A 22,352-nucleotide genomic window follows, 5' to 3' on the forward strand; every position below is an offset into this window, starting at 1 on the left:
GAAACGAAAGTTTTGACAGCCGCTTGATTGGAACTAGTGCGAACCTAGGTTGGACCTTGCCAAAAATAAAAACGGTTTAGATTGTTGCCGTGTGATGTTGAGGTGTAGGGATTGTCCGGATGTAAATGATGTAATCCTGTGTAGTGTCTAATTTTTGAGTGGTGTGATATATGGGCAGCATATATCAAGTCATCAGATACCTAAATTAGATGGTGCAAGAACTGATAATGGAATAGTTTATGTGAGTAGTACGTTTAGACATGTGAGGTGTATGTGAGTAGCACATACATGTAAAGCATGTGGGTAGCACATGGCCGGTGTATGTGGGTAACACATACAGGTAAGGCATGTGGGGAGCACATGACCGGTGTATGTGGGTAGCACATACAGATAAGGCATGTGGGGAGCACATGGCCGGTGTATGTGGGTAGCACATACAGATAAGGCATGTGGGGAGCACATGGCCGGTGTATGTGGGTAGCACATACGGGTAAGGCATGTGGGGACCACATGACTGATCATTGTGGGAAGCACATACGGATAAGCCACCGTATAGGGTTCATGTCAATGTAGACATTGGAGGAGCACATAGCGATGTATGTGTGTGGGTAGCACATACGGATAAGCCACCGTAGGGTTGCTTCATGTCAATGTAGAAATACATTGAAGGATGGTTGATGTTTGGGTAGCACTGCATTTGTGAGAAGCACATACAGATAAACTACCGTGTGGTTGTAGAGCGACATGTGGGAAATAAAAAGATTTATAACATTTTGCGACGTTGTAGGAACGTCAGTATTTGACTTTTCGGACCAGGTCATGGCGCCCGATGGTTGGATCAAGTGGAGACGCATTTAGGAATATTGTTTGAGTTTGAGCTGGAAAACAGAAAAGGAGGATAGTGGAAGATCCTCCCGGAATGGTGGAGATTGGTTCTAGGACGTATCGATTTGCAAGACCAGTATGAGAAGTAGGTTCACTACTAGGTTGTCGGGTAAAGATGGAAGCGGGAGCCACTGAGTGGACGAGTACGCTTTAATCACATTTTAGGTTAATAATTGTTATGCCCCAAAAACGGGCATGCGAAGGACACTTGAACAGCATTGGACCAGACAAGAATGAACTGTTTGACGATTTTGATAACCGGTTACGAGAACAAGTTTGTTGACTAGAATGATGCTGGGGTTGTTGCAGGTTGTTCACCCCAAACAAAAGCTGAATAAAATACCTTTGAAATAGATAATATACTTGTTCAGAGTGGGGTTTATACGAGTTCGAAATGTATAACAATAAACTCCGTGCGACGTGTACAAGCGGTCACGAAGTCGAGTGAACGTTTCAAATGCGTTCGGATAGGTTGCATATCCCATGACAAACAATGCCTGTATTGCATACGTGCTATACTACTGTACCCTAGTGGGTTCGCAGAGGATGGATCGTTTCAAGATTTGTTGTCCAAGCGTTGAGGAACCTCTGAAGGGGCCGAACCTGACATCCGGAAGGCGGTTGTGTTGTATGGGCGCCGGAGAGAGTGATCCAGTGTCATGGTGTGATTTTGGAGGCTCTCTGATTGACCACCTAGTTGAGTGGGAGCGCTGCAACGATCGGGCACCAGGAGCGGTTATTCAATGGGGTGGACGGTCCCAGGGCGATGACTCGTCAGACATTATTCTATTTAGCAGAGCTTTTGAAGTAGATGCAAATAGCAGGAGGGGATCACGGAGTTTTCGCTTGTGTCCTCGTGTCGCCGGGCGGACGGACAAATCATGGTCTACTGTATCCGCCCTTGGTATCCTTGGGATTGATTGTGGAATCAGGGCGATTTCGGGTCCTGAACCGGATACGTCTGCTCCATTTCCAACGGAATCGGAAGTTTAACTAGGGATGTACATTGATCTATTAGATAGAGTCAATAGGATCACAGTAACTGGCCCTGCACTCTAACAGCTGGCTCGAAGTCTGTCGTATAAAAACAGAAGGTCAAGTTTCGATAACGGAATGTAGCACCTAGGCTTTGCTTTGCTTTGTATATTGATCTTTTCGTCTCGTAGACGTGGAATGGCAGATATAAAGGAGGTTTACTCGGAAGGTCATAGAGATGGTCAGGGACGCGACCGGTTGGGTGTCCACGACTGGTGTCTGTTCGAAGGGGTGATTCAGGGCTCGGGTTTTTGCGTTTATGTAAGAGCTGCGAATGATGAACTGGTACTCTTGTCTATAGACAAAGCGAGGAGGGAAATGTGCGTAAACCGAGAAAGATGGTCGAAAGTCGAAATTGTCGAATCATCCATCAAAGACTGTAAATCTCTTGTCTACCTATTCGAGCGAGTGTGATCGGGGCACTTCGGTCGATTACAAAGGTGAATGCTGCATCTCAAGAGTTTTTTTGAGACACGCTATACACCGTGAAGACGCGGACTGGTTTTCGACACTGTTCATTTGAAGGCGATTCGTGAGGCGGTGTCGTCGTGTGATTGAACTAATGTTCCGGCTTAGTACAGGATGATGATTAAAGAGCGGCTTTCCCAATACAGGTAAATAATCCTAAGAGGCGATCGAGTCGTCCGGCTTCGCAACTGAGAGTCACACATATAGCACATTTGTCACCAAGAGGTGGCTGTTACGAGACACATAAAGATCGAGATTGTGGTTTTCTGGTTTGACGACTCAACCGAGAAGGTCCTAAAAATGTAAAGAATATGGAATTGATGTCAAAACCTGATCCACCATACCCTGTGACGCGAGTATTATCAGCACTGCCATGGTAAGATTTGGTAGTGTATTTTATTGAAGGTTTACCTATCGACTACTCGATGTTAGTTGTGGTTTACTGTGCAACCCGATATACCATGCTCAAACCAATGAAACATCCTACATGTTTAATGGTAATGGTGGCATTTCCACACCATGGAGCTCAGGAAGTTCTGATTCCTACAGTATCCATTTTAACCTGACAGCACCGTACTGTCCGTACTGTACACCGAATGTTTCATGAAGGGGCTGTAGAGGTAACTCCTTAGGCAAGGAGCGAAGAAAGCTACACGCAAATGCAAGATATGCAAAAGATGGTAACTTTTATGTTAGCGACACGGTATTAATGCGAAGCCTATAGCTGGGATCAACACAACCAAACTTTCGAGGGAAAGAGTTGGAAGTTGCCAGTATGCAGGCGAGTGAGATTGCTGCCAACTCAATGGAAACTAGGAGGGAGTATGCATGGAATGGAACGCACGCCAAAAGGTTTGTTCCGAACATGCTACGTGGTACAGATGTTCGACTTTAAAGCAACTGGCGAATCACAGCTGGCTCCCCAGCGCTGACATGGCCGAGGATCGAAAGGGGACAGATTTAGAGCCAGAGTTCGCTCATGTTCAAGGAGTTTCTGCAGGAAACGTAAATCGCCCCGAAGACAGCGGAGCGCTCCGGGAAAATATAAAGATTCCGAACTGAATCAATAATTACTTTCTTGGTGCAATAACAATACTATGGAGAATACTCTTCAAGTATATAGTATCGAATGTTATCGAAGACTGAGTACAGTTCTTAATTTGGGGAGGGATGTACTGGAGTCATCTGCGAGATATAACACACCTTGCACCGTTAGATACAATACATTGGATTAGGTGCGGTGTATCTCTTATGTGATGGTTATCGAGAGAGAAAGAGCGCTTGACAGCCGAGCAGAGAATCGGCAGTTTACGGATAGACACGCGAGGGATCAGATCGGTACAATAATTAAGAAAAATGTGTCCATAGTTAGACACTGTCTTAAATGTGGTGCTGGGACAGTATTTCAATGCGGGTTGTATGAAAAAGACGTATCTGGATAATTTAAACATTTATATCTTATTAACCGTAAGTCCTGCAATTTCAGTGCTTTTAGCAACAAGACAAGAAAACCACTTTTCTGAAGAAATGGAGGTGCAAAAGTTTACATTAGGAAAAGGCACCAATAAAAAGAAAATAAAAATACACAAAATACCCCAAAAAAGCGAAATAGTAGGGTTTATTTCTAATTCCCGTCGTAGTAAGTAAAGTCATTCTAATTTTCATCATTTGTTGGATGGATTTAATGAATACTCCAAAAGTTCTTGTGCTGATTTCACTAAAACATACTTACCTTCCGATCCGTGAACTTTGAAATCACTGAGAAGCGATTATTAAAGCATATTATTGAATTTACGCAGCTGACTTTATTTCTTAACTTCGTCGTACCGTTTTGAAATCCGTCCATCAAAATTTTTCATCGTCCGAACTAAAAATCGCAACAATGTTTACGAAGCTAACGTGCATGTATTTGTGTAGGACGGCATGACAAATGTTATTCTGCAAAATTTCTGCAGGTCAGGCAAATTTTCCTGGCTGTAGAATAACGACAATGCTTGCGTGAGTTATTTTCATTTCTGAATGACGGAAATTAAAACGATTAGTCGACATTTTCTTCTTCGTCACACGAAAAAACGTAGGAAATTTGGTTGGTAGGACTTCTTTAATGCTGAAAAGCATTTAAATAGATCTCAGCTCACTTTGATTGATCCCGTATGATAGACAACAAACTAAAATATTAATGAATAACTAGTTTTGCATTGTGTGTCATGAAAATGCTGATATTTTTAATAATTTGTGTTGGATTGGACGGGAATAGGCAATTACAACGAAGCAGCAACATACCCTACAGCAGCAACATACCCTACAACAAACAATGTTGTTGAAGACAGCAGGACTCTAGAAACTACACTTGAGTAATTATGAGGTTTCGTCCTACCACCGTGTCAATCTGACCCACTGTGCGACATCTTTCTTGATCAATGTCAGGTGACTCTTCATATTGCAGACATTTTTTACCATTCCATGAACTGGTTTTCAACTGGTACGGATAGGTGAATCCAGAATTTATTTTCCGAAACAGGGACGAGTTCTTCACACGGCTTATGAATGATCAATTCTCATTGTCATTTTGCGAGCAAAGCTCTGATTCATCGACAAAGCTGGAAGCATAAGTGGGTCTACGCTCAGTCAGCTGGTGGTTCTCAAGATTTTTCAAATCTGCGTTAATACTAGCAATGCTTCCATCCATAACAGTAGCAAGCTTAGTGATTCACTTTCTCATCTCATCCTGTTCTAGTTTCAAAGACTGCAGAAAAGACGCATTGTCACAGGATGATTTTTGACGGTATGGCTCGACACTCATCACATAGACATTATATATTGAATGAAATCACTTTATATAGTGGATTAGTTATGCTGCAGAAATGTGGTTGAATGTTGTCACAATAGCCACCGCACTTGACAAAATCCGTGCCACGAATTGCCTTCATTTCCACAGTTCTACGGCTCACAGATATCCATAATAACAACTGCATTAATGACAAATTACGATGTTAAAGGAGCAAACGGAATCGTTAAGTACAACTTTAGAATTGATTTTAACCAAACGAGTACTATTTCCATGTAATCAGGCACTTAAAATGACAATACGTTTTAAATAGTTTCTGCAAAAACGATCAAATAACGAGCGATAAGCAACAAGCGCAATATTAAACAAAGAGCATTATCAGTCTAAACTGATATCTTCCAAGAAAACAAAATCGAGTAGGTAGCAGTTGAGGTTCAATTATTTAACAGTGGATCAGCATCTTTGAAACGTTCAACGTTCAAAGTTTATTTTTTGATTTCAAATAACAGGGAAGACACCATTTTTTTAGAATTTTTGTTGGGAACTGAAGAAGCGTATGGTGCGAAGAATGATAAATTGGAAAATTTTGCTATAGGTATGGACCAAAAATATGTCGGGAGTGCAATGACTGGTAGGATTTTAACCCACAATTTTTCGGTTGGTACCCGAAGACTTTCGGTTGGGGGAACAAAGTTGGATATTGTACTACCAAATAACGGGTGACGCAAAAAGCTTTCGGGTACTAACCGAAAGATTGTGTCCCACCTGTCATTACACTCCCGACATATTTTTGGTCCATATATCGAATTTTTCCAATTTTTCCAAATATCATTCTTCGCACCATACGATTGTTCACTTCCCAGCAAATGAACAGGGAAGAGGACAGTGAGTTACTCATTCACGCTTCCCTTGAGAGGTGGAAAAACCATTCGCATTGTGTCAGTGTAATCTGTAGAAATGCTGTACATCTGTTTTTTCGTAATTCTTTTCTTTCAACTAAAACACCAAAGGTAACATATCGACGGTAGTAACATAAATGTTATAGAATGGTGTGGCTCACTTTGGTTTTCCGCCTTTTCTCGTGCCTCGAAAAAAAGTACCTTTAGTGGCCTAAAAACCAAGGACCTCGTAGTTTTCGTTATACATCATGCAAAAAGAAAAAAAACAACCTTCAACTGTTGCAATCACGTTTCTCGTTCCATTCAGAATGCCATTAAAAATCGTTCAACATGAGACGGCCCGGCCCGCCCCTGCAAATGACAGTATTTACGCTCAAAAGGAAAAAAAATCGAATCGACATCGTTTCATCAATACAAATTTGCTTCGCCCGGCTAAATCCATTCATCTTTGGAAGGCTTTCCGATTTTTTTCTTCTGCTACTTCCTATGCAAACCGAAAGTGTCCCATTTCTCGGCGTGGCGTGGGAAAGCATTAGGGTCTGTCTGTCATCGACCGTTCGAATTGGACTGCGCTGAAATGTAAATGTGCCCACATTTTCACATCAATTCTAACCTAGCCGACGTTAAACTGAATTATTCTTCGAAAAGAAGACCGTACTCATCGGGTTCCAACCAGCAGCATTTCGCCCGAAAGTTGGATCGTTTTTCTTCATCACCTTTTAGTTTAACATATTGGAATTTTAAATATTCAACCATTAGATCGCAATTTGCAGTTGGCACACTATTATTCACTGCCGATTCGGCGGCGCCCTGACAAGGGACAAAAAACCCGCTTGGAGTGGCTTTCGATTTGTGCGCCAACTTTTCCATCCACCCGCGTGCCTGAGTTCGGCGCATTGCCACCGCAAGGGCTCTGCATCAACGCGAACGTGATTGGGGGCGGTGGTGGGCCCACTTTGCGGCCTCTCCACACCGGGGCAAAGAAAGACAGGAAAATTTATCAATCCTTGCTTGCTTGCTTGCTTTCCAGCATTTCTGCGTTCCGCTGTGTTCCGATGAATCGCTTTCACTTGAATTTTCCACCTTCGCACCTACCGGAAACGCCCAATCGGTCGGTCGGCACAAGTGCCATTCACGTAAGTGCGAATGTGCAGATCCGGTGGGGTTGGACTCGACTAATGGATTTCTCTGATGAGCATTAATCTTCAATCCAGGCTGAGAGTATGCGAATGCAATTGTCGTGCAGATTCGAGGCAACGATTTAGTTGGAGAAATTTCAATTTTCAATTTCGAGTTTCCAAGCCATTTGTTTTAAACTATATAACTGTACTCACTTTTTAAGAATCGAATCAAGATAGAGGTTGCACTTTGGAGGACTGTAAATCCACCTACGCGTCAGAAAAGAACGGCCTATTTTGAGCACAGCTGAGAACACAAATCACACACTTTAGAAGCACCACTAAATGGAATATTTTTCTCAACACTCACTGGGATGTAGCACTAGGTTATGTCACTGTGATTGCCAAACGACTGCACACCGCGCCGGTTAGAACCGAACTGAGCATTGATAAGACGACCGTGTCGTTTGAGCTGGCTGCGCACATGTTTGCGTTATTTACTCTAAGCGCGCTGAATGCATGCAGTGGCAATCTTCCAATAAGCGAGATACACAAGCGCCGACGCGGACGACGACGACTTCAACGACGATCGTGCGGCGACAAATTTGCATTGATAGCCGGGTCCCTCCCCTCTTCGAGCTTGTTATCAGCGGCGCAGCGGTTAGAGCGGAGAGAGCAGTAGTAGTGGCGGCCAGGTTCTGTTTTTTTTTCGTGACGCGCTGATTTCGGAATCCCAGAGATACGGTCCAACGGCGGCAGACGTCGAGAGCGGGAGAATTGTTTTCGATCGAAACTGACCGAAGAGATACACGCTAATTTTGGAAAAAAGAGTTGTTTTTTTGTAGAACGCCATTTGTTGAATATGACAATTATCACGGTAAACATTGTTTACATAAGCTAATTTTACATTCCCTATATTTGAATTACATGTCGCTATGAATTGATTTCGCTATGATTTCTGTGAACTGTACGAAATTATGTTTGAAATTATATTATTAGGTTTTACTCAATTATATTCATTTACTGCGATAAACTAAAAGCGCGTGACTTTCGTTATCGCGTAGGTACACGTTATCGATAGATGAGATTTGCAACAAAAGAACTAAGTTACGCCAAAGATATATCGGTCGTGATTTCTGCAGTACATATCATATCATTTCTTCTTTTACTATTTCTATTCTTCTTTTCTTCTTTTCTAGGATCTATTTCTTCTTTTACTATTTACATTTCTTATGAAAAAAAATTGGACTAAAACTTTAAAAATAGATTTCAATTGCCTTATATCTATCTATGTTCAATTCCTATTTTAAGCCGCTTTTCTCACATTGCAGTCAATATTTGAGTCCGGATCAATAGGCATTCCTCCCTGGACAATCTACTACTACCAATTTGCTAACTGATCGTCAGCTGATGGTTGCCGTCGGTTGCCATCGATGGTTGCCATCGATGGTTGCCATGATTGTAGATCCAGTACATTCTGTGCCACCTCAGGTATTCCGCAGGGCAGCCATCTCGGACCGCTCATATTCCTGCTCTACACTCAAATCTTTTTTTACACGGTTTGTTTTTTTCGATTACTCTAAAACAGTGCAGCTAAGGAACTATTTCCAGTCTACATGAGGAATGTCGAGCTACTCCCAAATGTATTGAGAAATAAATGAATGGTCTCTAAGTTACCCCGTTCTTAATACTCAAAAAACTAAACCGTGTAAAAAAAGTACTTGAGTGTATTTCAACGATCGATCTTCTAATATTGATTCTCTAAAAATATTCTCTCGTATCCGCTCAACTGAAGGCTGCCTCGCACTCCAACACCAGCTGGATGTCAACGCTAATTGGTGTTCCTTAAACAGAATGCTTGTAAATTCTTCAAAGTTCTCACGTAAAAAAGATACTGACGCTGCAATCGATCACTACCGAACGGGTCGATCACGTCAAAGACCTAGGTTCAATCTTCGATATCAAAGCTAACATTCAGGACAGCATATATCGTATATCGTCAACTAATCCTCCAGGGCCCTGGGATTCATTTTTAGCATCGCCAAAAGTTTCAAAAATGTCTACTGATTTAAAGCATTATTCTGCTCTCTGATCCGAGCGACTCTGGAGTATTGTTCTGCAGTTCTGGAGCCCGAAATACCACAACAGTTCTGACGAATCTAATCCTGCCAACTTCGGTTGCCCTGGCGAAATCCTTACCACTTACCGAGCTACGAAAACCGATATCGGCTGATCCACTTGTACATTCTTTTCACACGGAGAGATCTAGAGCCCTGCAAGTTGCCGACACTCTGCGAGGAAATATAAACTGCCCTCAAATTCTTGAGCGAATCGACCTTAATGTGCAGCCTAGCTTGCTTCGTATTATGTACGAATTTTAGCAAATATGGAGCGCTCAGGAGCGGCATACGGTTCATTCCACGCGCATTGTCCGAGCCCCGTGTAATCGACCTTCACGAATTTGAACCAAATTTCGCCAGATTGTTCGTTTTCGGTCAGAAAGCAAAAATCGAAAATTTGGTGCCGATCGAACATTCCCTCGATTAATGGGACCACCTCCATTTTTAAGAAAAATACCCTTTTTTGTAAAAAATTTTCTTTTCCTTATATCTCCAGAAGTATTGGGTTTAGAAAGACTCTATTTTCACATTTTTAAAGGAAATTACCCAAGGAATTCGAAAAAAATATTAGGCACCAGTGCTGCCAAATATTTTTAAACTCAATTTGAAAACTAAATTTTCATTTTTCTCCCAATGAAGACCATTTGATCTCGAAAACTCCAACTTCATCGTGTTTTGTAGACTTTTTTACACAAGAATCACTCATCACCCCGAGGTATACTTAGCCGATCCCAAGATACAGCGTTTTAAAGCAAGCAATTCCCCATTTTTAATGTGAAACTAAGAGCAAAATAACTTTTTGTGATTCTCTACGCAATGTAAATCTACTTTGCCATATCGGGAAAGCATTTACACAATATATAGCAAAGTTTTTCTTAACAGTGTTGCCATCTTTTGAGTTTTTCCTTTGATTTATAGCACTAGATGAGGAAATGTTACTTCAAAAAAGCGTAAAATATACGTTAGTTGTTTGATCATAGCCATGTAAACTGTTTTTCATCTCGCTAATAGACATGAGCTCTTACCTTCCTAGTTTATTGCGTTTATTGTTGCTAGCAGACTAATATTCCCTTAATTAATGTAACTTATCATGCGGGAAACTGAAAATTTGGCAACACTGTTAAGAAAAACCTTATTATATACTGTATGAATCCTTTTTCCGATATGCCAAACTAATTTTACATTGCGTAGAGAATTACTGCTTCAAAAAAAGTTATGTTGCTCGTAGTTTCACATTAAAAATGGGGAATTGCTTGCTTTAAAACGCTGTATCTCGGGATTGGCAAAGAATACCTCGGGGCGATGAGTGATTCTTATGTAAAAAAATCTGCGAAACATGATGAAGTTGATATTTTTGAGATAAAATTGTCTTCATTGAGAGAAAAATGTAAATTTAGTTTTCAAATTGAGTTTTAAAATGTTTGGCAGCACTGGTGCTCAAAAATAATATCTTTTTCGAATTCCTTGGATGATTTCCTTTGAAAATGTGAAAACAGTGTCTTTCTAAACTTAATATTTCCGGAGATATAAGCAAAAGTAAAAAAGAGGTTTTGACAAAATCGGGCATTTTCCTTAAAAATGGAGGCGCTTTCATTAATCGAGGGAATGTACGATCCGTACCAAATTTTCGATTTTTAATTTCTGACCGAAAACGAACAACCTGGCAAAATTTGGTTCAAATCCGTGAAGGTCGATTACACGTTTGAACCTTTTCTCGGTCACTTGGCATGGAATGACCCTTACCCATTTTTATTTATGTTATTTTTTCACTATTTATACACTTGATCACTAGTTTTAAGAACTTAAACTATCATTGGGACCATGTGTGTAAGCATGTTTAGTTGAATTTCAATTTATCCATATCTAAGTCTTATTTCAACTTTGATTTTAATCCCAACTTCAAGTACAATTCAAGTAAGATTCGATTTCAATTCCAAATTTATATTCATTTTGAATTTTAAGTCTAATTTAAAGTTATAAGTGATGATGGAAAACTAAAAAAAAAATCGGAAAATTATGTTCATGGAAATTTATTCTTTGAGTTCCTTTTACTCTTTAATTCATTCTTTATTATTTAACGGAAAACTAGTAATCCCAATCATTAACTTTTCGTCGGAGAGCCCAATTTCGAAAGCAGTTTTTGGGCTTAAAAGCGGGGTTCTGTTTATAAAAAAAAAATTTCACTGCATTCTTCTTGCCAATCTGAACACAGCGAATATATTTTCATGAACAAAATTTTTGTTGAAAACAACAAAATTTCTTTGGATATTTGCAGAATCGATGATGACTAATTTCACCTAAAGTTACAAAACAAGGAAAGCGAGAAAAAATAGGACAAACTGAACCGAAAAAGCGACAAAACGGAACAAAAGAGAACAAGCGGAATACAAAAGGAGGAAAAGAAAATACGGGAGCAGGAAAATTGAGAAATGAGAACGAAAAGGAGGAAAATGGAGAATAAAAATGAAAACGGAAGACAATTGGGATGTAACAGAACGAGCCTGAAAAGCAGAAAAAGCAAGACATAATAAGAGCAAGAACGGAGTAGACGCGTAAAAAACGTGTGAAAAAAGGTGGGAAAACGAGACGGAAAAAGAGTGGAAACGAAACAATAAAAAGAAAACGGAACTGTAAACAAAATAATCCAATAGAGAATAGAACAATGGCGAGAGAGAAAAAAGAAACCCGACAGAGGAAACGTGGAAAACGCTAAAAAGAGCTTCACAGAGTAAGAAAAAAGTTAAATTTCGAGCAACATGGAAATAGGAATGCGATGGGATAATGGTACAAAAAAAGAAGAAAAAAAAACACGACAAACGGATAGAAGAAAAAGATAAAACTGGAGAGAAAAATGAGCGCCAAAACCAGAATACGTGCCAGTAAAGAATAAAAAACGGTGTCTAAAAGAGGATTAATGGATCTGACGAAGAGAGTCGGAAAAGACAAAAACTGGTAATGAAAACGGAAAAAGGGAGGAGAAAAGATGGAAAACGGGAACGAAGATAACAAAAACTGAGTGCAAAACAGGACAAAAAATTAGAAAGATGGAACAAGAAACGAAAAAAATTGAACAATGAAATAGAATGCCAAGACACAGATAAAACTTAAAACGATAGAGAAAGTGGAAAAACAGAAAGAAAAGTAAGAGCAAAATAAAGAAAACGGTACAGAAAAGAAGAAAAAACGGAGCAAAAAATGAAAAAATGGGTCTGAAAAGGACAAAACCAAGAACACAAAAGAGGTATATCGTGTGAGAGAGTAAGACGAAATGTATCAGTTCTAATTTCAAGTAAAACTTCGTGACTATAATTTCCTGCCCATGTCCAAATTTAAGCCTAATTTAATAATCAATGTCAATTTCAATTTAATGTCCAATTTTGAGTCCGATTTTAGGTCAAGTTTAAGTTTTATTTCCATTTTGAATGTAATTCCAAGTCTTATCTAAACTCCAATTTAAATCTAATTTACGTCCAATTTTTACTCAGATTTTAAGTAAGTTTTTTTAGTTCGATCTCGAGCATATTTTCAAATTCAGTTTCATATTCATTTTCAACTTAACGGCTAATTCAATTCCAATTTCAAGTAAAATCTCAAGTCCAATTTCAAATAACGCAGGTTAGGGGTGGCGTGCAACAGTGATTGATTCAGAACGGGCGGCGGATTTATGAAACGCTTTATATTTATCTTATCAACTATACCCAAGACATCGCAGCCCTAGTAAGGCGGCAAAAATTCACAGAATGAGAGCTGCAGAAGTTAAAGGTTGAGGCTGCAGTCATTGAGAAAATGCGATTGGAGAAGACGGAAGAACGCGAGCTCCGAGCAGTAGATCCTATCAGAGCCGGCGTTTAGGCCGGTAAACCCGTGCTGTCGCACAGAGCCTCGCGTTTGGTGTTGGCTAGACAAAAATGTTAAAAAAAGTTCTAGTGGATAATTCTAGTGACTGTATACAACACAATTGGTTGCTCAGAAATATTTTCATAATATCCTTTATTTCATTTTCTCTTTGATAATGCAGAGAAAGCGATAAAAAACCGACGAAATTAGGCCTAGCTGCTTTGGAATGGGTCATTACATAATGTGTCAGACATTTCGGCTCAGTATTCACATCGATTGTTTACGGTGGCTTCGAGCAAATGGGCACTTAGCTCTTTTGAACCAATAAAATCTCCAGGTACAAATGGTATTCTACCGATTATTTGACATAAAATGGACAATGTTATAATGTCCGAGTTCATCAACCTTTTTCGAACCAATTTCGCTTGGGAATTTAGTGGAGATGGTGTTCATACCTAAATCCTTTAGTGCACCTTTAGGCTAAAGGGGATAAAAAATGAGAATTCCATGCATAAGGCTTTTAGACCAATAGGTCTGACATCAGCGCTTCGTAACGAGTTTTTACAGAGTTCTCTTTTGCATGGCAATCAACATACATCGACAAATCTATGGAAATCACACTGTACTGTGTGGTGACGTTAATTGAGAAATCGCTCAAATATCAGGATACGGCACTTTGCGCTTTTCTTGATATTGAGGGAGCTTTCGATTACACGTCCTTTATTTTAATTACTACGGTTCCCTTTTAATACGGAATTGATCATACTATCAATAAGCTAGATTCAAGCAATGCTCTGGAGCAGAGAAATCACAGCATCATTGGGAGATTCATCGGTCACGATTTCGGTGATCAAAGGATTTCCACAAGGTGTTCTCTCCCTCTTGCTTTAGACATTGGTAGAACTTATCGTCACAGGAAAATTTGACGCAGTACTGTCAAGTTGTTTGTTAGAAGTTCTAAACACCGCCATGCTGTGATGCTTACAAGGCGAGCTTAATTTAAACCCCAGAAAAACAGTCGTCATCATTCACTAGGTAACGCAACCATACTATTACTTCTCCTATACTGATTGGTGTCAGGCTGAGCTTCATTAATGAAGTCAAACTCCTCAGAATTATCTGAATAAAAAACTGAACTGGGCTGTCCGTCTAGATCATGCTGTTAAGAAAGCATCCCGTTGGGATCAAATACAGGATTGTAGAAACAGTTTAACAGTTTATCTACCCTAATTCTACAGTAATTAAAAAACTACTCAACTTAAGGTGAAATTAGTCGTCATCGATTCTGTTGTTTCCAAAAGCAGTTTTTTTTGTTTGAAACAAAAATGCTGTTCATGAAAATATATTCGCTGTGTTCAGATTGGCAAGAAGACTGCAGTGAATACATTTTTATAAACAGAACCCGGCTTTTGAGTCCAAAAACTGTTTCCGAAATTGAGCCTTCCGACGAAAAGTTAATGACTGCTAATTTCCCATTAACTCTTTCTGAGGAATGTGCCGCTCGAGCCAGAGATGCTGATCTAGGCATCGGTTTCCTTCCTAGAGCCCAAATCCCAAAAGGCAATTGATTTTATTAACCATGAAGTACCGAACTGGGGCGCAAGATTACAACTACAGGAATCCCCCGAATAAGACGATGGGTGGTGCTGTACGCCCATCGCGATATCTTAGCTGTCCAATAACCAATGTAGTTGATTTATGGTAGTTAAATAGATTATACCACATACTAACAATGTACCAAAAATCACCTTTATTGATTTATGGACAACTAAGAAAACGCCGTGGGCGTACACCACCACCCGCCGCGTTATTCGGGGGACTGCTGTATCTAGCTCAACTCCATCAATGGGTATGAGCAATCCGTAAACTGTATAGAGCAATCGTAGCCTATCCCAAACCATCATTAAGACTGTCACAGCGGCTTATTAATCCAATGCCCTTGTGGCATACCAAAAAACTATTGCTGATCAATCTGACATTCAAGTATCACATCCAATATAATGGCAGCAATAGAACAGAGAATGGAGTCGAATTCTTATTACAAGGAAAACGAATGAAGCGAGTCATTTGGTGGAGCCCCATTAATGACCGCCTATGGTTGTTGAGGATTAAGGGTAAATTCTATAACTACATCTTGATAAAAATGTACGCACCGACGAACGCGAAACCCGCTCACGGGAAACAGGACCCTAGTAACATACTTGTTACAAAATAGTTGAACTGACTGTTGTATGACTAATTCGAGTCCTTAACAAGTTGGTAAAACTAAAAGTATCGTAAGTATGTTGCTTGGGGAGCTCTATCAACTTCTCGAAAGGATATATGGAGAGTGTCCAAGACATGACATAAAGATGACTATCTTTATGTCGGGGATACAGATGCACAGGTCGGTCGGGAAGAGTTCTTTCGTCCTGGTTAGCAAAGCAAAGCAAAGATTAGGCGCTACATTCCGTTATCGAAACTTGATTTTCTGTTTTTTTTACGACAGACTTCGCAGTCAGCTGGCTTATTAGGCCAGCGATATACCTCGACGCCAACTGGGAGGCTGCTTTTGTCCTCTTACTGGTAGCGAAAGCTTCCATCCTACCACTAACGTCAATGGTCTGAGGCTAACCAACTTCGCTGCAGCCATTCCTCTGGCTATCTGTAGTACCAATTTTGCATGAGGGCACATTCGGAAGCACTCCTGGCACCACACTAATGGAGTAGCCCGCTTTCAGATTGACCACGTTCTGGTTGATTGTCGGCACTTTTCTGATGTTGCAGACTTGCGGTCCTTCTGGAGACCAAACGTCGTCTCGGGCCACTATCTCGTAGCAAGCAAGATCCGCGCCCGGTTGTCCAACGTATTAAATCGAAACCAACGAGGAAGATACGACTGAACTTTCGGCGGTTATCAGCGGAAGCAGTTGTTGCATAGTACTCTCGGGAAACTGTTGAGTGGATCGGTGAACAAGTTGAAGGGAACCTGAACGAGCAGTGGAAGCACATCCACGATGCGATCAGTACTACAGCGCGGCAAGTGTTGGGTACTACTGCTGAAGCCACTTCCAGTAAGTGGTTTGGCGCAGAGTCTCAACGGGTGACTGACGAGAAGAATCGAGCCAGACGTCACATGTTGGTTTCAACTATGACACGCCAGAGCACAGAGAGTTACCGACACGCCAGAGCTGCCGAAAAGAGTTGCGTTCTTGCGGATGCGGAGAATTGCTTCGAGAGGTATGATACAAGAAGTTGCTTTAAAACGATAAACGGAATCAGGAACCGGAACGTGCCAACTCCTGTTATGTGCACTGACAAGAAGGGGAACCTGTTTACTGAAAGGTCGGAGGTAGACAGTACTGGCATTGAGGAGCAAGGTGGGTACAGTAGATTTAGCATTGAAGGAAGGGTAAACCCCACTACACGCCAGCACGCATAAAATTTAATAAGCATAACGCTCATTCAATAGCGATTATTGCAAAAATGCAGTGCATGTTACACAGCAAACACGCGGGCGATAACACAATAGATCAATGATGCTTATAGACTTCAAGGCGGCATACGATTCCGTTGAACGAAATGAGCCGTGCCGGATTATGCTTGAACATGGTTTTCTAACAAAACTGCCTAAATAGTCCATGTAGTAATTACGGATGTTGCGCTGCGTTACATTGCAAAATAGTTTTTGCAGAAACATGCTACACGCTGTAGAAGGCAAGAATATTATAGTACAACTAATAGGATATTTCGGTTTGCTTACAAGATGGACTTGGACCCTATTGAAATGTTGCTCGTCACTTTCAAGTTTGCGAAAACACGCATGGAGGCATCTTATATTTATTTCAATTGGCCGTGAAATAGAAACAGGAATCCGAAAAACTAACACTAGACACTAGAAAAAAGACACGCCTTTTTTCGAGATACCTGTATGAAACTAGCGTACGCGATGCCGAGTGTTTCCGAAGTGTCAAAACCCGGTGCCTAAAATACAATACATCACCGAAACCGGTCGCGGTTGAGGGGTTTTCAAATGCGGTACGCAATATGGTTCAGTTCATAGACATGTTTAAATGATAATGGTGAAAGCAGGTATTTCAACTGATAGCATAGTAATATTTTCTGGGCAAAGTTGTTTGCATAATTTTCATAATAATGTCAATAATGTCAGCAATAAATAACGAAATTAAAATAAAATATTCACGGCATTAGAAAATACATTATTGAGGTGCAAAATAGTGAAGTGACATCAAACAGCTAATTGAAACGTTCAAAACAAGGTCCCGTGCATTATGAAATCGTGTGCGGCAAGAACCCTTTCACACCTCCTAGCGCACTTCGCGTGCTGTGAAAAACCACATCAGTCAGTAGTGCCTCTGATTGCTTAGTTTTCCTCTGTGTGCGCAGTAAATATAGGAACCTACCAACAACGCTCTCGGCTCGAGGCTATCGCAGGGTACCACTAGTAGGTAAGCAGTACCGAACCGGAACATCATGCTTCACGTGTGCACCACAATGCAGGTGGACAATGCGCTAACAAGCTCAGCGGAATAATCCTTGCTCGCGTGTATTGTAGTTTGTCAGGCAGCAGGACAGATGCCTCCAGCAGTCACCATACCGCAGGAAAAATCAATTACTACACTGGCCTTAATTTATTGTTTACTCATCCGCAAAACCGCCATCCATCATTACCATCATTATCGCGATCATCGGCAGCAACAGCAGCGCAGCGGCAGCGACTGAAACACAATCCAGCGATGTTGTGCTATATTCAACAGCTTAGAAGGACACAGGTGCTGTCACGCCGCCGATAGGAAGAGTGATTTTCTAGCTGATTTTTCGTTGTGCCACGAGAGGAAAGATGGATCGATATTGGCGTCAACGCGGTCGAATATTTACTAATTGTCATGTAACTGGGTTGGAGAACAGACAAGAGCCATTATGTTATTATTCTACCGATTACAGAGAATTGAATAAATCATTTGTCGGATGATTACATTCATTGAGGTTTATGAAGTGCAAAGATGAGCTTTTGTATTTTTAAAATATTGTAAAGCTTGTTTGTAAATTGTAACATCTTTCCCGTATCTCAAAAAACATTTTTCAAGATAACACAATTACAACGTAAATCTTGTCCAAAGACGAGATTATAACCACATTTTCATAACTTATTCGAAACATAAAAAATAATCATCTCAGAAGGATATTGGGTGCGAACGAAATCGTTAAAGTTGTTATGTTAATTTCCTCCAGACATTCTGGCAATTTATATTTGTGTAAGCACAAATTGCAACCTTTACGACTGGTGGAACACAGAGTTCGAGATTGCTGGGCTAGGGCATGGGTACGGGCTCGCTTGTGCTTGTGTCCTGAGGTGCCTTAATTTTTCATTACGTTGCCCATTTTACTAGTTCCATTCCGACAATAAATAGCTCAGCACGTGCTCCGGAAGCAAACAATACATCATGCGACGTTTTGCTAACCAGCACCAGGAAAAAAAACTTTCTCCCCTTGGATAGGGTGCGCTGGTTGACCGGTGCTGGCGAGTGTTGGCAGACGGTGACACTAACAGCCACGCGGACGGTGAAAGTTGCTCCTTAGTCGTTAGTCATATTATTCAGCTGGAGCATGAGAAACGGTTGCTGAATTATGGTTTAGACTGGCAACCCTTCCGGGGGAATGGAACTACTAAGACTGCAAAAGAGTGCCCCAACTTCCACAGGTTAGCAGTCCTAAAAGTGTGAGGAAAGAATTTCGTGAATTTCACGAATCGTTAAATTCTTTCTCACTATGTTATGCTAATCGCGTGTACCGTGGAAAATAGCTGCAGTCGCTTGTTGCCGCCCGCCAAGCAGCGAGAGCAGTGAGAGCAACGAGAGAAGCTTTAACTCATGCTAATCTGACTTAGCCACCATAGGGACTGAGTGTGAAAGAAAAAGCTTTTGATTTAAAAGCTTTCGGTCGTCGTAATGTTGCACTCTCCCTTGAGATGCTATAAAGTTGGCTTAAAAAAGCATTCTTCGAGCTGGCTTTCTTTCCTAGCAGGCGAATACTTGCGAGTGGGAGTTCTTGGTCACTATTGTAAGCGATATAAATCAGGGTAATGGCGTGGCGATCGTAAAATGTTTCTTTTTTGTACTTGCAGCAGGTTCCTGTTTTTATTTGTAATAATTTGGAGGACTCTTCAGGTCACGATACCTTTGTTCACAAATGAAACGTAGATTATAGCTAATGACGAGTAGAGTGTTTGCAGGCGACTACATCTAGGCGCATTTGTGAGTACCAACCAAGAATTAACATTTGATCAAATGCTATACTGCCGCTACTCGCATAACAGTCCCATTTATATAGCAAGCTCCATAGCAAACGGGGCTGTTATGTGAGGAGCGGCAGTATAAAAATTGACCAAAAAGATTAATTGAAATTTTAACAAATAAAATTTTTCTTGTTACTGCAGCGACTAGACAAATTGCGGGTCAGCAATGTGGGTACGGTAAGCATTCCTAGTAATCATGTTGGATTTGCAAAAATACTTAACTCTATTCAAGTTCTGGAAATTAAATAAAGAAATAAAGAAAATTTGACAGGAAAAGTATCAATGCCTCTCATGTAAACATTTGACCTGTATGCTAAGACTTATATATTTGTTAAAACTATTTAATATTAAAGTAAAACAGGAATCAAACAGCGTAATATTTATATCCTTATAATAAACTAGTTGAGCCCGAATCTTGCGTCACCTATGCGGTCGTGTCTTCTACACAACCCCTCTGATTTTATAAATAATATATAGTACTTTCACCTAATGGTTGGCTGGTTTGCGCCAAGTTGCCCGAAATTAAAAAGAAAAATTTTGAGTATTGCAATTTTTCTTTTAAATTTAGTTAATAACTTATTAAATATGCATCTTAGTGAAAAACAGCCTTCAGAGAAAATAAGTATTTTAGCATACTGAATAAGGCCATTGCAAATAATTCCAAAAATTTTTGTCACGCCCCCCTTGGAAATTGGCTTGAAAAATCGAGGGGCAAAAATATAATTTGTAGGATATGAGTTAATTTTTTTTTTCATAAAATCAATTGTCTGTGGGTTCTATAGCCTGAAAAACTCGAAAAATGAGTATACGAGTTGAGTTAATGCCTCTAGCACGAAACAGAAATGAAAATTCGAACAACGGAATTTCCGAAAATCGGCCGAAAAATTTTTCTTTCGTTTTTGTCTTTTTTCGTAGATTTTCGCATGGAAAATAATAACGTATATATTAAAAGCAAGAATAGATTTGGTTTTCAGGTTTAAGCTTTAAGTAAAAATGCCTCAAATCAATATTTTTTTTGCTCGATTAAAAAAATATCTTTGTTTTTTTTCGCCCCCCCCCCTTCAGTGGCCCAACACCGGAAGGACAAAAACTTTATAAAATATTCGTAATGGCCTAACTTTGTAGAACACTCTAAAGCAATAAAGAAGTCGTGTGCAAATTTATTGAGCATAATTGATTTTTAAGTGCTCCTTTTTAGCACATCATTATATTTCGCAACCGGTTAGAGATAGATAGTTACTATATTCAGCAAAGTTGCTTATTTTAGTAGGTTCTGCAACTTCTCGTAGATTTTTTTTTTGAAATTAAAAAAACAAAAGTTCGTATCACCCTGATAGGAGAATTCACTGTTACCTTAAGATTACAGAAAGATGCGCTATATTTTATTATTAAGCATCTCCAAAGACACTATGCCTCAAAAATAACTAATTTTTACGTTATAGCGAACTATTGTGATTTTGGTGGTTTCATTTGTGATACAAATTTTGGTTCATTTAAATGCGTTCAAAAAGGTATGATGTCTTCAGCAAAGTTGCAGAACACATTAAAATAAGCAACTTTGTTAAATACTGTAACTCTCTATCTCTTTCGCTTAACGAGCTTTACAAATTTCTATCAAAAAATAACGCATTTTTCAATTGTTTTTTTCTGAGATTCTTTTAGAGATCTTTAGGGCTTCAAATGGTGAGTTAACAACCTGGAAGGAGCGTCAAACACAGCTCTGGTCCTTACAAGCTCCCGCCTCACGCCTCCACGAGTCATATGATATCAAATGCGGCGTAGCCTGGGCAATGTTGTCAATCTGACAATAGCGAAGTGAGGTGGTGCGACGCGAATACTGGCGCGGTAACCATAGCATGGCGGTAGAGGAAATGCTTCGTCAAACACGAGCGTCTGTTCACCAAGGAGGTGCGGCTCAAACAGCGTCTGTTCTCCATGTTAGGGGCGGCTAATTATTATACTCGTCCTCGTGCCAGCAGGGACTCTAAACAGTGCTGTGCACGATGGTCCCCCGGCGAGACAGGGGGTTAGGGGCAGGCCCAGCAAGCCGCCCTGGAAAACAAAAAGTTACCAACAACGAAGAAGAAAATAGGGATAGGAACAGTCGGCGTCGACCTACGCGACGAAATAAGGACTACGATTGGAAACTCGGGACATGGAATTGCAAATCGCTCGGCTTCCCGGGTTGCGATAGGATAATATATGATGAACTACATCCCCGAAACTTTGAAGTCTTAGCACTGCAGGAACTTTGTTGGACAGGACAGAAGGTATGGAAAAACGGGCATCGAGCGGCTACTTTCTACCAGAGCTGTGGCACCACCAACTAGCTGGGAAGCGGCTTTATAGTACTAGGAAAGATGCGCCAGTGTGTGATTGGTTGGCATTGATCAACGCAAGGATGTGCAAGTTGAGGATTAAGGGCCGTTTCTTCAATTACAGTATCATCAATGTGCACTGCCCACACGAAGGGAGACCCGATGACGAGAAGGAGGCGTTCTACGCGCAGCTGGAGCAGGTGTATGATGGCTGTCCGCGACGGGACGTGAAAATCGTCATCGATGTCATGAACGCGCAGGTAGGACGGGAAGCTATATATAGACCGGTTATCGGGCCAAACAGCCTGCATGTCGCAACGAACGACAGCGGCCAACGATGCGTAAATTTTGCAGCTTCCCGCGGTATGGTAGTCCGAAGTACCTTCGTCCCCCGCAAAGGCCACCTGGAGATCACCAGACCAACGAATAGAAAACCAAATTGACCATATTCTAATAGACGATAAATTCTTCGCTGATGTTATAAACGTTCGCACCTACCGCAGTGCGTGTATAGATTCGGATAATTTCCTAGTTGCAGTCTGCATGCTCTCAAAACTCTCGACGGTGCATAACACGCGTCGAAGTTGTA

The 22,352-nt window shown here is 40.7% G+C and overlaps 1 protein-coding gene across 3 annotated transcripts in view; it reads right to left on the reverse strand.

Annotated features, from left to right (window-relative positions):
- Positions 1–7,524, reverse strand: part of LOC128734114 (axotactin) — a 160,503-nt gene extending 152,979 nt beyond the window's left edge. For all 3 annotated transcript variants that reach the window (XM_053828134.1, XM_053828136.1, XM_053828133.1), the window contains exon 1: positions 7,410–7,524. The gene's annotated coding sequence lies outside the window, so the exon portion shown is untranslated. The remainder of the gene's footprint in view (positions 1–7,409) is intronic.
- Positions 7,525–22,352: the final 14,828 nt, after the last annotated feature.

Source organism: Sabethes cyaneus, chromosome 2, assembly GCF_943734655.1.
Source record: "Sabethes cyaneus chromosome 2, idSabCyanKW18_F2, whole genome shotgun sequence".
Classification (NCBI taxonomy): domain Eukaryota; kingdom Metazoa; phylum Arthropoda; class Insecta; order Diptera; family Culicidae; genus Sabethes; species Sabethes cyaneus.